This window comes from Alexandromys fortis, unplaced genomic scaffold (assembly GCF_014885135.2).
Source record: "Alexandromys fortis isolate MF-2015 unplaced genomic scaffold, M_Fortis_MF-2015_v1.1 scaffold_10, whole genome shotgun sequence".
NCBI lineage: Eukaryota > Metazoa > Chordata > Mammalia > Rodentia > Cricetidae > Alexandromys > Alexandromys fortis.
The window spans coordinates 1693563-1707586 of record NW_026067895.1 but is presented as its reverse complement, the minus strand read 5'-3'; positions in this window follow the sequence as shown (position 1 = coordinate 1707586).

The window sequence follows — 14024 nt, the reverse complement described above, 5'->3', positions numbered from 1 at the left end:
TGTCTCAAAGACTTGATAGCTTTTTGCTAGTCACTTGAGACATATCTCCCCATTACTGCAAAAACTTTTAGATCTTCTTTTGCTAAGAAAGTATCTATTCCTTTATATCTCAAGTTGTATCATAAAGTCAGCTGAGTCCCATGCTTGCAGCAGTTGAGGTTAGGCAACATCAACAGTGACATCATAATTGAATAATTTTTAATGACCTAAAACGGATTATTTACACAGATGTGGAGAAGTATTAAAAGTATGCTAGGGCTAGAAACAGTGGGGGCATATGTCGAGTGTGAAGTGTGGCTGGTAGAGATGGGGTTCCTGGAACCTGGAGGTCGGGCAGGCTGTATAGAGAAAAGGATGAATGAAAGGAGGCATCCAGTTTATGGAGATTGTCCACTAGGGAAGCCAAGGCAACAAGTATCCCAATTTCATTATCTTCTCCCTTGTCTATTATCTGGCCTGTCTATTGGCCAAGGCCACATGGCAGCCTGTCAGTATAGTCATGTTGGTAGTAGGGTAGAGAATGGGTGTATCTGATGTACACAGAAACCACCTAGCATTATGTTTTTAACATTCAGTGACAAGCTGGGCATGTGATGGACATGGGGAGACTAAGGAAGGAAGAATGCATGCAAATTTGGGGTCTACCTGAGCTATGTTGTAAGACTCTGGCTAATATTTTTGTGGTTTACAGACAATCAAACATAACCCAAACCAAATGCATGCATACACACCAACACCCTCACAAAAACATCCCCCCAACAAACAACGAATGACCCTCAGATACAGTTATGAGATGTTAGCTTGATCTATGTTGTTCAGTCAAGTATATTCCTGTGCCAGAATGTTCAAACTGAATTTCAACAGAAGCATTTCGATAAACATTTTTGGGAAAATGAAATACATTTGAAATGATTAACTTTATGGCTGTTCAAAAAATTCAACAAATATTTATTGAATTCTTCTTGTGTTCCCGGTGCTGTGGTCACCTCTGAGTTGTAATAGAAGTTAAAACTAACTGATCCTTATGTTGAGTTCAGATATGGATATGTTTTGTTTGTAAATTTGTTTGAACAGAGTGCCCATTTTCCCTTCAGATGTTGTATACAGTGACTCTTTTATACCCATAACCTTTATGCATTCTCTAGGAAGAAGAGTCTAGAAACAGGTCAAGTATCCTTTAAAAGCAGTTCAGTTTTTGTTGATGCAGTTTTATTTATTTATTTTTAGTGGAATAAGCATTAAGACTACACTTATAATTTCCTCTTCTAAATGGAAATTACATGAGAGCACACGCTGGGCACGTGCCTCCATAGGCATTCCTAATGGAGACAATCCAATCGTTTTCTTGTTTGTAGACTTTATCCTTGTGCAGATATGATTTCTACAAGCCAAGAGGTTGCGTTTGCAAGTGAAAGAGACCAGGTGCGACACCATGAGAGCATCGTTTTCATTTCCTTGGGCGCTCTGCCCTGGTCCAGAGGGTTCTACATTCAGGATGATTTTATTCAATGCCTGTTCTCATCCCAGTTGTCACAGTCACGTCAGCCTGCCATAACAACCAACCAAAGGCTGGGAGCCTTAAAAAGCAGCAATTTCTTTCTGATAGTTCTCTGACTGGAAGTGCATGCTCAGGATGCCAGTGCCAGCTCTGTTAGAGTAGCAACCGTGTGTCTTCATATGGCCCTCCCACTACATATGGTCCTTCCGTTATACCTGTGCATAGTAGGAAGGAGGGAGAAAAAGGGCGAGGCTGAGCACCTTGATGTTCTTTTATGTAAAGATACAAATGTTATCCTTTGGGCTCCACTCTGATGACCTCATCCAAAATTAGCTGTCTCTGGTTCCAAACAACACTATCATGTGGAGAGTTAGACTTGCACATGTGACCTTGTGGTTGGGGGTAGGGTGGAGCACACACAAGTTAGCTTATAGCTCTGACTTTGGGAACAGGGATTTTCTTCTTAGTTATGAAGCAAATGTTCTGCTTTCTTTAAAGGACTAATTTAAACCCATACTTATATCTAGAGGAGGCCATAGACTCACTTCCCCCCATAATGAATAGAACGATTGCCTCAGGTGTGTGGATGGAGAAGACATTATGCAGATTGGCTTGTACTGAGGGTATGGATTTTGACCTAGGCAGCCTGCTAGGCAGAGAGGAAGGGGAAGAAAGGCAATGCGCGAGTCTGCTGGGTGAGTGTTGTTTATTCCTTTATGGTTGGCTATCCAGCCTCTTTGGTGTTTGATTCTTGTCCAATAACACGGCTAAATTGGATTTGAAACTTTTCAATGAAAGTGTGTTAATGTCAGATTTTCAGAATTTTTGTCTGACATGCCCAGCCGTAGATACTGCTAAATGGACAAAAGCTAGTACTACTGAAACTGAGTGTTCTAGAAAATCAATATTACTACAGCACCAGAGCCCTTGTTTCCACACAAGTCTCCCTACAAGGAAATTCAGCCTCAGCCTGACCTTTGAGCTGCTTTCTGTAGTACACGCCGATCTGCAGAGTGAGTTAGTAGATCTCTTTAAAAACCCAAGGCTGTAACCTTCTGACCCCCCTGAAGAAGTGATGGATAGCTTCAGATTATTTATTTATAGGTTCCTACATTGACTAATCAGGTCATTGGGGCTGGGTTTACCACAATTAAGATTGATTGCCACTTATATTGAGGATGCTGGACTCTAATCTTTGAGTTACCGCTTTTGCTGTTCTCTTTCCAGTCCTTCATTATTTACAATGCATACCCAAATCCGGCCTCTCAGTGGAACTCTAGCTCCACTGAATGCGATGAACACCACACTGGCTACGCAGGGAAAAGACTGGCTAAGATGTGGCTGTGTTCTGTAGGTGAAGGACTAAACACCTGTAGGTGTTTACATAATATCTTCATGTGAAGCGTGTGATCAAAGAAGAGTGGACAGGCACAAGACAGACAGCAACGAGCTGAGTTTTCTGTGGGTCTTATCGGAGAGGCATCATTTGGACCGGGCCCTAGTGGGTAGGAGGAATCTGCACAGGAAACGGATCGGAGAAGAAAAGCAGCGAGTGAGTGGAGAGAGGAAGTGAGGGAGCTGGCTGTCTGAAAAGAATGCACACCGAATTGTGCTGTGCAGAAGCATGTGTAGTGGGGATTGCCCAAAGGCAGAGCCAGCTGGTCTAGGGCAGGTAAGTCCTAGGGTGTTTGGAGCCCACTTGCCCATGGAGTTTGTTGCAGAGGCTGCAATGACAACAGAAAAGAAAAATCCAAACTCGCTTAGAGGCTTAGGGAAAAACAGAGAAGAACCTAACCAGCTGGGTGGCTATTCCAGTGGGAGCCATGTGTACAACTCTGGCAGGAGCCTTGCATGCAACTCCAGCCTATGCCGGAGGCTGCAAAGCCATAGGCTTTTTTTTTTTTTGAGAATTTGTGCCTCATGTTAGGCGCCAACATGTAGCACAAGTTCTAATAGGTCTTAATAATAAATGTCCAGCGTCAAATATAGCAAACCACAGTCACCTTACCTACTCAACTTTTTCCACCTGAAAAGAAACTGAGTGTCTCTCTCCTCCCGCCTTATCACTTCCTCTCTCTGCTCAGCCCTATCACTTCCTGTCTATCTGTACAGACCTCCAGACCTCTATGGTTGACTAGTGGCTAGCTCCGCCCTCTGATCTTCAGGCAAGCTTTATTTGTACAAATAAGATATCACCACATTGGAATAAGTGTTGCTATGGTGTGCACTAGGGTGCTTAGGAAATGCAAGGAGCAACAGGCATGCCTCTGCATGAACGGTGGGCGAGGAGCTACTACTGATAGGCTCCATTCCGACCTTTATACTTATGCTTTAAAATGTTTATCTATTTACTTATTTGTGTGAGTGTATGTGTGTCAAGGCATGCATGTGGAGGTCAGAGACCAACTCTGAGGACTCGGGTTATCTCCTTCCTCCATGCAGGACCCACAGATGGAGCTCATCATTGTCAGATTTGGTGGCAAGTGCTTTCACTTGCTGAACCATCCTGACAGGCTCCTTTGTTTGCTCTAGGTACTTTTTTTTTTTTTTTAAAGGTAGCATATGTATTGGTGGGCTACTAAGAAGTTTGGAGTCATTTTATAGCACGTACACAGTGGCTACATTAAGATCTCCTAAAAAACAAAAACAAAACAAAAGAAAAATCCAGAAAGCAGTTTATTAAATTATAATGCACACTCATAGTTTTGAGCCATAATTAAGTGTTTTTATGGACAATATTCCAGAGGGATCAAACTTAGGAAATACTAAGATGTGGTGTATTTATTTTTATTTTTTCCAGTTGAATTTGTGAGAGCACAGCAAAGCATTATATACATCAAGTGTACATGCATCAAAGTTTTTTTGTCATTATTAGGAAGTTTTAATTTTTACTTTCTGTGTATGAGTATAGTGACATCATGTGTCTGCGCCAAGTGCATGCATTGACTAGGGAGGCTAGAAAAGGGTTACCCAGGGATTGGAGTTACAAGAAGCTGTGAGTCATTATGTGGGTGCTGGGAATCGAACTAGAGACTCTGAAAGAGCAGCCAGTGTTCTTAACCACTGAACTCCCTTCTCTATGGTGCTTTCTATTTGCAAGTTTTTATAATAAACTAAATAAAATAAATAAATAAAATCTATATAGAGAGATTAAAAAAAAAGATCCAACACCAATTATTTCTAAAACATCCTACAAAATTAACAGGGGAGGAGAACCAACAAGCTCTTGTTAGAAAGCCAGTATTTCTGACACTGCAGCTGGTTCTGGACATGCTCAGACACAGCTAATAGAACAACATCCCAGAGGAACACAAATGCAAAATACAACACTCACAGACCAAATTTAAGAACACATTAAGAAATTATACAGTGTGACATGTTGATTTCATTCCAGGGATGCAAATTTGTCTCAACATATGCTTATCAGCAAGTGGAATATAGCACATAAACACACATGTGTTCATCTTGATTTCAGAAAAGGCCTTTGACCAGGCTCCATATCCTTTCGTGATAAAATACCTGAGGAGGCTAGAAATAGAAGGAACAAGCCTCAGAATACTCAAGTCCGTGCCTGAAAATTCTACAGGCAGCACTATGCTGTGGGTTAAACCTGAGACCATTCACTCTAAAATTCGGAATGAGGTAAAGATACCAAAATTTTTCTACCCTTAATTGCTATGGTGTTTCTTGTCTTAGCTAGACAATAAGACAAGAGAAATGAAAGGGATACAAATGGGAAAGAAAGACATCAAGCTATTTCTAATTGTAGAATCATGATCTGAAACTCAAAAGACCCTTGAAAAAGCCACCAGAAAATTCTAGACCTGGTGATCACTTCTATCAAGTAGCAGGATATAAAATTCAACACACAAAATTAGTAGTTTTTTTTTTAAATAAAACAATAACAAGTATACTAAAAATGCTTTTCTGCTCATTTCTTTCACATTTGTTCAAAACAAACAAACAAACCCCACAGACAATCCAGAAAAAAACCAAGCCAGAAAGGTGGAATGAACCTCTTCAGAGATAACCTGAAGGAAGTAGCTGAACCCCAAATAATCATTATACCTCCTGTGATCCCAGGGTAGCAGAAAAAAAATGAAATGGCTACAGAGTCAACACAATCCTCATGAAAACTCCAATGACATATACTACCTGACCACAAATCATGTTAAAGAGCTATAGTTATGAAGCCAGCATGGCACTAACCCCCAGACAGACATGTAGAACACTGGGATATAAGATAGGAACCAGAAGTAAACCATTCAGTTACACTGTTTTTTTTTTTTTTTTTTTTTTTTTTTTTTTTGGACAGGATTTGCTATGTAGTTTTGGGTGTCCTGGAACTCTTTATGTAGAGTTTGAAGCCATGCTGGCCTCAGACTTACAGAACTCCACCTAACTCTGTCTCCCAAGTCGTAGGATTAAAGGTGTGCTCCGCCATGCCTGGCTCTTTGCTTTGTATCTTGACAAGTTGACTATAATGTGCCATAGAGATGTTCTTCTCTGGTCATTTTCGCATGGGGTTTCATTTGCTTCCTGTGTTTGAGGTTGGATTGTTTCTATGGGTTTGGGGACTTTCTGCTGTGTGTTCACGCTGAGCTTCTCAACCTGCGAATGCTTAGGCTTGGTCTCTTGGCCATATCCCAGGATTCTCGGACATGTGGCCGTTTATTCTCCTGCTTGCTGTTTGAATACAGCATTCCTTTACACTGATGTTCTTTATTTTGTGAGTCTGCTGGATTCCCATTGTGTTTTTTTTATTTAATTACTTGAAATTTTCATCTTCAGCATTTCTATTTCATTTTTTTTGTCTCAAGATTCAGTTTCCTTGATGAACTTTTCTTGAATGTTGCTTGTTTTTTTTCTTTTGCTGACTTTTTCCTTAATAGCACTGCTTTTCTCTTCCAGGTTCAGGATGGGATTCACCTGCTCACCTGAATCTTCTTTGAGGTAAGTGATTATTTTTATTGGTAAACATTGACATCTTTTTCCAAGGCTGCCATTATTTTAGCCTTTTTGAACTGAGTTTTTAAAGAGTAAAGATCTTGGTAGAGTCATGTTGACTTGCTTCTCATGTTCCTGGGATTTCTGTGTTGTGATTTGCTCAGCTGCTTGGAAGCTTCCGGTTTTATGTGAGGATCACAGCAGCAGCAGTTTCTCTGAGGGGCTTAGGTCTCAGTCACCAAAATAGTAATCCATTCAAAAGTTAAAGTTAAATAAAACCAAATAAAACCCAGCGATGAATCACTAATTACTGCAAAACATATTATGGCAACAGCAGAGAGTGCTGCGAAGTTAGTAATCATCTAGGGTAAACGGAAAATAGTAATAGGTGAGTACCAGAAAGGAGGGAGCAGCACAGGGAGTTCGAGGCCAGGGTTACATTAGCCTCAAAAAGGAATCAAACAAAAAGCCAAAGAAATCATCAACAAGTGAAAAAAGAAGAGACAGAAGAATGTTACAAAGTAGACAAGAAAATAACAAACAATTAGAAAACTTTAAAAACTTGGAGCTGAAGAGAGACGGCTCAGGGGCTCAGAGCATTGACTGCTCTTGCAGAGGACCCAGATTTCAGCTCCCACACGGCATCTTACAACGTCTGTAACCCCAAGTTCAGGAGATCTTATGCCTTTTCTGCTTCTGCACACATGCGGTGTAAAGACATACATGCTTGCAAAACATTCATAAATATAAAATAAACCTTAAAAATAAGAAAATGACAAAATAATCTAAACACATATCCCAATAATTAGAAAAATTGTAACAAAATTTAGATAAGTAAAAACCCCAGTAAGATGAAGTCAGAATGTCACTGAAACTATGATGAAAAAAAGAGTAAACTTGGAGGAGGAGGAGGAGGAAGAGGAGGAGGAGGAAAAGAGAGAGAGAAAGAGAGAGTGAAAGAGAGGGATATATATGAATTTATGTCTTCTAGCCTCAATATCCAGATCACAAACATGCCCTCCATCTCTGGATTCTAGTTCCCTCCAGATAAAGTCAAGCTGTCAACTAAGAACAGCCGTCACACAGACCATTGCCTTAAAGTCATGTGGAGCAAGCAAAGGACCGTGGTGCACCAAGAAGGAAAGTTAAAATGAAAATAGCTCAGACAGACATCGGACATGTATTTGATAGAGCACTAGCATAAAACATATGAAATACAAGAGTCCCACAAAAGTCCTGGGATGGGGTGTGGTTCAGTTGGTAGAGAGCTTACCAAGCATTTGTGATATCTAGGGTTTGATCCCCAGCACAGCTATAAACTGAACATGGTGGTAAGTGTCTGTAGTCCCAACACTCAAGAAGTAGAGGCGGGAGATCAAGAGTTCACTGTTATCCTCGGCCATAAGTTCTGTGACTCTAGTGAACCCTGACTAATAGAGACTGGGCAGGTTTTCCTACCCTATGATAACCTCCTGACTTGTATCCCCTGTGGGTGGCTAGTGTTCTCACAAGGTGGAGGTGGGGCAAGTGACCATCATACTGAGATTTATACAGGCTGACCCATCTTGGTACTTTTGGAAACGTACTCAACATTAACTACTATGCTGAGTGGTTGGTTGTGAATGATAAGTGGTCCCATGAAGCTTCAGAGTTCCTGGACTCTAGAGCAGAAAGCCTCGTGCAAACAGCTGGCTCCAGAGGTTCCTCTACCAGCCCACCTGCAAGCTTTGGGTTATCAGAGGGTTGACTCTCTCTTGGCAAGTTCTGCAACAGGGTGCTGAGGTTAGGGTCCTATAAGAATCCAATGTCTGCTTGGGTCCTCCTGCTATCCGCGCTTTGCAGTTTGCTGGCCTCAGTCCTTCCTGTTCTCTACCCCTGAATGGATGCTTAAAAGAAATACCACACTAGCTTAGAATTGAGAATAATAAAGGGTTATTTATTTAGTGGTAGACTCACAAATCAATTTCCTGTGCTGGAACAGAGAACAGCAACCGAATCCCACAGCTGGTAGAGAGGCCAGACATGCGCTTTACATCGGCATAAATAGTATAAGAGGCCATGGCCAAGTGGGCAGGTAACTTAAAGGCTACTGGCTGTAGGAATTCCTACAGCACACCCCTGCCTCCCAAGGTTGCCTAATTCTAGGGCAGTGGCAGGTTGACTTGAGGTCCCCAGAATATTTCAACTTTAAACAACAGATTTTCTTCTAAGATGGCACCTGGCCACCATCTGCAGAGCCTGGGTAACTCCTGTGTATTGCTGGTCTGTCCAAAAAAAAAAAAAAAAAAAAACCAAAGCAAAACAAAACAAAACAAAAAAACCCCAAATCAACCAACCAACCAAACAAAAACCACCACCACCAAAAACCCACAGCTCCCAAAAATGCAGGCACCCTAAAGATAACACACAAAATCATATTTAAGCTATGTGCATAAAGTATGTATGAAACACACAGGAAATTTCATGCTTAGACAGTAGTCCTATCCATAAGATGTTTTGTTAGTCTTGTTTGTCTTTATAGTGTGTCCCTACCTCCACTGTTTTGTTAGCCATGGTTGTCTATGTAGTGAACCCCCACCTCCACTGAAGAGACTTAGTGTAATAAGGCTTGATTCCTTGCTGGTGGTACTACTTTGGAAGTTTCTGGAAACTTGAGGTAGGGCTTAGCTGGAAGACATAGGTTACTAGGGAGGAGCTGTTTAGGGCTAGATATTGTTCCATCCCCCTGTCTGTCCCTCTCAGCTTCCCAGGCAGCTTGTCTTGTACTTCCACCATGAAGGGTTGAAAATGATTGGCAAGCTGAATAAATCCTCCCTTAAGTTGTTCACATCAAGGATTCTGTCACAGCAAGAGTGAAACGGACTAGCACAGTATGTATGCAAACACGCTCAAATCCCCAAGCAAACAGAATGCAACTAGCTGGTTCTAAGTATTTTGGATAAGATACTTAACCTGCGGTACATTTGTTATGTACTTTTTAGAAGATGTGAACAAGCACAAGAAAGTTTAGCATTAACTCCACAAAAGCCAAACAAGAGGCCTTTGGGAAGGGATTTCAGCTGCTAATGAGTTGGTATACATGGCCTTCTAAATTTTATAATCTGTTGTTTGCACATAAAGTACAAAGGAACATCCTTCACGCTATGTGTTTCAGAGACACATGCTGTTCTAATGAGTGATTATACTGTGACATCAGACAAACACTTTGGGTTGGAGAGATCTTTCAGTAATTACGAGCACTTGCTGCTCTTGCAGAGGACTGGGGTCCAGTTCTCAGCACCCACAGATCAGCTCACAGGTGCTAGTGACTCTGGTTCCAGCAGATATGATGCCCTCTTCTGGCCCCTACATGTACTTCACACACATGGTGTATATATGCACAGAGGCAAAATATTCATACACACAAAAAATAAGAACTAAATACCTATTTATGAATGTTTAGCTTATTTCTACTTTGCCTTATGTTGGTGGATTTTTAACATTTCCTCGTGTTTGTTGTCAAACATACGGGTTTGGGGGCATTTCACCTATCCAAATTAGTCTTCCTTGATTTAACCCAACTGATAAAGCCCTGTGTCAGGAGTCAGCAAGAAGAAATTCTGTTGGAATGAATTTCAGTTCTGTGTTCTATAGTTGGGGAAAGAAAATCTCTTTTCTTATAAGAGCTGCAGACATATACTCATGTATATAATCTAGCTAGCTAGCAAGATAGAGATAATACATAGGCACAAATAATGTTAGCATACAAAGTAACTGATATCATTATGTCATTTTCACACACATTGCAGTCATGTGGAGGCCAAGCCAAGGTCCAAATCAGAACAGAATAGAATATCTGGAGAGCTAGTCAGAGAAGCCGAGCCCAGATAAACTGATGGGGGAAAGTCGAACTACTCCTGAGCCTATGGAATGTGGCTTGACTTCTATTCACGAAATCCACTGTGATTTGCATTTTCTTCCCTTGAAACAAAGTACATCCTAAGTGTAGCATCCGTTTAAAATGGCACAGCAGCAAAGATATCCATCACTTTTTTTTTTTGCTTTGAACATTTAATGGTGCCTACATCTATTAGAATATCACATTAGTATTTACGTTGTACTGCACTTGTTGATTGTATTCTTAACCCTCCCTCAACTCTTTCTAGATCCTCTAACTCCACTACCTACCCAACTTCATGTTTTCTTTTTCTCTTAGAAAAAACTAAATTAAAATAAAAATACAAGAACCCATGGAATACATCTGAGCATGGGGCCTATGCTGGAGTATAGTTGATATACCCAGTGGCTCTGCATTGGAGAACACTGATTTTCTCTTCTCTCAGCAACTATCAATTACAAGCAGCTTCTTGGCAAGGGCTGGGACACTGTGCTCATTTCCCTCCCCTGGGCTGGGGTTTTGCCCAGCTTGAACTTGTTGCAGGTCTTAGGCATGGTGTCACAGTCTGTGAGGCCACAGGTCCATCCGTCACGCTGTGTTTGGAAAACACTGCTTCCTTGGAGTCGTCCACCACCTCTGGTTCTTCTGACATTTCTGCCTCCTCTTTGGCATGGATCACAATTTCATTTATTTTTTTATGCGTATTGCCTACACGCATGCCTGTGCACTACATGCATTCCCGATGTCTGAGGAGGCCAGAAGGCACAGTCAGAGCCCCTGGGATTGGAGTTCCAGATGGTTGTGAGATGGCAGGGGAATACTGGGAATCAAATCTGGGTCCTCCCGAAGAGTAGCTGGTGCCATTAGCTGCTGAGCCGTCTCTCCATCTATGTGCCTCCTCCATAATTCTTTGAGTATACCCAACTGTGATCCCCCCTGACTTGCATGTCATTAGAATTACAGAGTGAGGACATATGAAACAGGGAACGCTTCCTGTATCTCCTTGAATAGTTTTCTATATTTTGTTTTCCGGTCACCTTTTAGAAAAACTTTCCTGGGACACTGGCTTGGGACTTCAGTGACTGAACACTGAGGTACTGCCCTTAAGCCGTGGCAGGTTAAGGAAGGAGATGGAGGTGCCTTGCCTCAGCTCTGAGGCAGAGCTTTCCCTTCAGGGTGTCTCTGAGGAGTTGGAGGGAAGCTGCCTTCTGTGGTTCATCTGGCATGACTCCCTTAAGTTGGCTTTCCTGTCTCGTGCCGCTTCCCTTATTCTCTTGCCAATTGCCCTTAGGAACATGTGTTTAACAAACCACACGAACAAGTCACGGGCTGTTCTAGTTCCATTTGGTTGCTGTGATAAAGTGCTCTGACGGCAAGCAGCTCGGTGAGGAAAAGGCTTATTTGACTTCCACTTTCAGGCCACGATCTGTCATTAAGGTAAGTCAGGCAGGGCAGGAACTCGAAGCAGAAACCACGGAAAAATGCTGCTTGGTGGCCGCCTCTCTGGCTTGGTCACAGGCTCAGGATCACTTGCTGGGCCCTCCCATGCCAATTAATAATCAAACAATACTCCAAACAGGACTGCAGGCCATTTCCAGGCGATTTCTCAATCAAGGCTTTCTCACAGAGTACTCTGGACCAGTGATTCTCAATCTGTGTGTGGCAACCCCTTTGGGCGTCAAATATCAGATATCCTGCATATCAGATATTTACATTATGATTTGTAACAGTAGTAATGAAATAATTTTATGGTTGGGGGTCACCACAACGTGAGGAACTGTATTAAAGGTTACAGCATTAGGAAGGCTGAAAATATTGCTTTAGACTGTATCAGGCTGACAAAGTTAACTAGGGTAGGCTTCTGTTGACTGGTTTTATGTCAACACAAGCTACAGATGGGAGGACAGAACTTCCACTGAAGTCCTCCTTCATGGCATGTGCTTCAGCTTGTGACTCCATATTCCCATCCTGCTCGGGTTCTTGAAGAAGTGCTGCTTACTGGCTTGCTCATTATGGCTTCTTCATCCTGCTCTCTTTGAGCATCGTGACCCAGAAGTGGCACTTCCCACAGTGAGTAGGAGCCTCTTCCATCAATTAAGAAGACACACATCATCGTTGCCCACAGGCTAGTCTGGTGGGGACCTGTTCTTAGTTGAGGTTCCCTCTTCTCCAATGATTCTAGCTTGGGTTGAGTTGACATAAAACTAGGTAGCACAACTGACCCCTTGACAACCTGATACACAAATGCATCATTATTCAACTATAACCTTCCCTTTCTCATTTCTCTCCAAGATGATATATTGATATTAATATTACAGTATAAACTACTTCAACTTCTAAAGTCTCATAGTCTAAAAATTCAACCACTTTGAAAGTTCAGTCTCTCTAAAATACCAAAAGTTTTTTTTTTAAATCCTAAGCCTCTCTACACTTTCTAAGCTTTAGTAACTGTGACTTCTTGTAAAATTGAAAATACATTAAATACTTTCTTGCTCTAAGAAGAAAGAAAATCAGGACACAGTCTACAATTAGATGAAACTAAAACCAAAGTTCAGTTTAAGGCTCAATGTCAGACTTCTGGAACTCACAATCTTCTAGGCCCTAAAGTGTTTGTCCTAGAACACATAGAACATCTTGAAGGCTCAGGCTGGTTCTGCTTTGCGCTTGTGATACTGACATCTCTGAAATGACTTGGTCGCCTGCTGTGATCAGGCTGCACTTGCTCACCAATAGTATTTCCTGGGCTCCCTCAGGGACTCTGATCCTGACACACAGTTTCAAGCCTCAACTTCACCCCAAGATCTCTTCAATCCTAAATTTTCAGGTGCAGCTGTGGCTGCACCTTCACAAGTGACCTTGTCAGGGATTCTACTTTTATTACACAGCACTGACCTGTGTGCAGCGGAAGCCAGGGGCTTTTGCTGAGGTGAAGATTGCTTGGCCAGGGTCCCCTGCCATTCAATTTTCACAGCCTAGTTTTCAGCTCTTCCTGGTACCGGTGTCTGTCATAGTTAGGGTTTCTACTGCTGTGATAAAACACTATGACAAAACGCAGCTTGGAGAGAGGAGAGGGTTTATTTCTTTTTCCTTTGTAGTCCATCTTCCAGGGAAGTCAGGGCAAAACCTCAAGGCAGGAACTTGGAAGCAGGGACTGATACAAAGGCCATGGAGGAGTGCTGTTTATTGGCTTGTTTATCATGGCTTGTTCAGCCTGAATTCTTATAGCACCCAGGAACAGTGGTGCAGTAATGGAACCATCCACAGTGAGCAGGGTCTTTCCATATCAATCGAGAAAAATGCACCACAGGCTTGGCTTGCTCACAGACCAAACTGGTGGGGGTATGCTCTCAATTGAAGTTTGTTCTTTCCAAATAACTATCTTGTGTTATTGACATAAACCTAGCCAAAACTCAAGTCTGTATCTCTCATAGGCTACTAGGGATGAGAAAAATCTTAACTCATTACAAGCGCAGTCGCTTATCACAGGAACTATTTTTTCCCCTTATTCATAGCTCTTTGGAAGTGTTACTTTGATGAACTCCTAAGTTCTTTTAGAAATGGGTGTGGAACATGCGTCAACAAGCCATCCATCACAGGTACTTCAGGGATGCTCAGGTGGAAGGGACAGTTTCTGAACGACAGTTATTTGAAACATCTGTGAGTATTGACTCTTTTTGTGAAGTGTGTTATCATGATGGATCC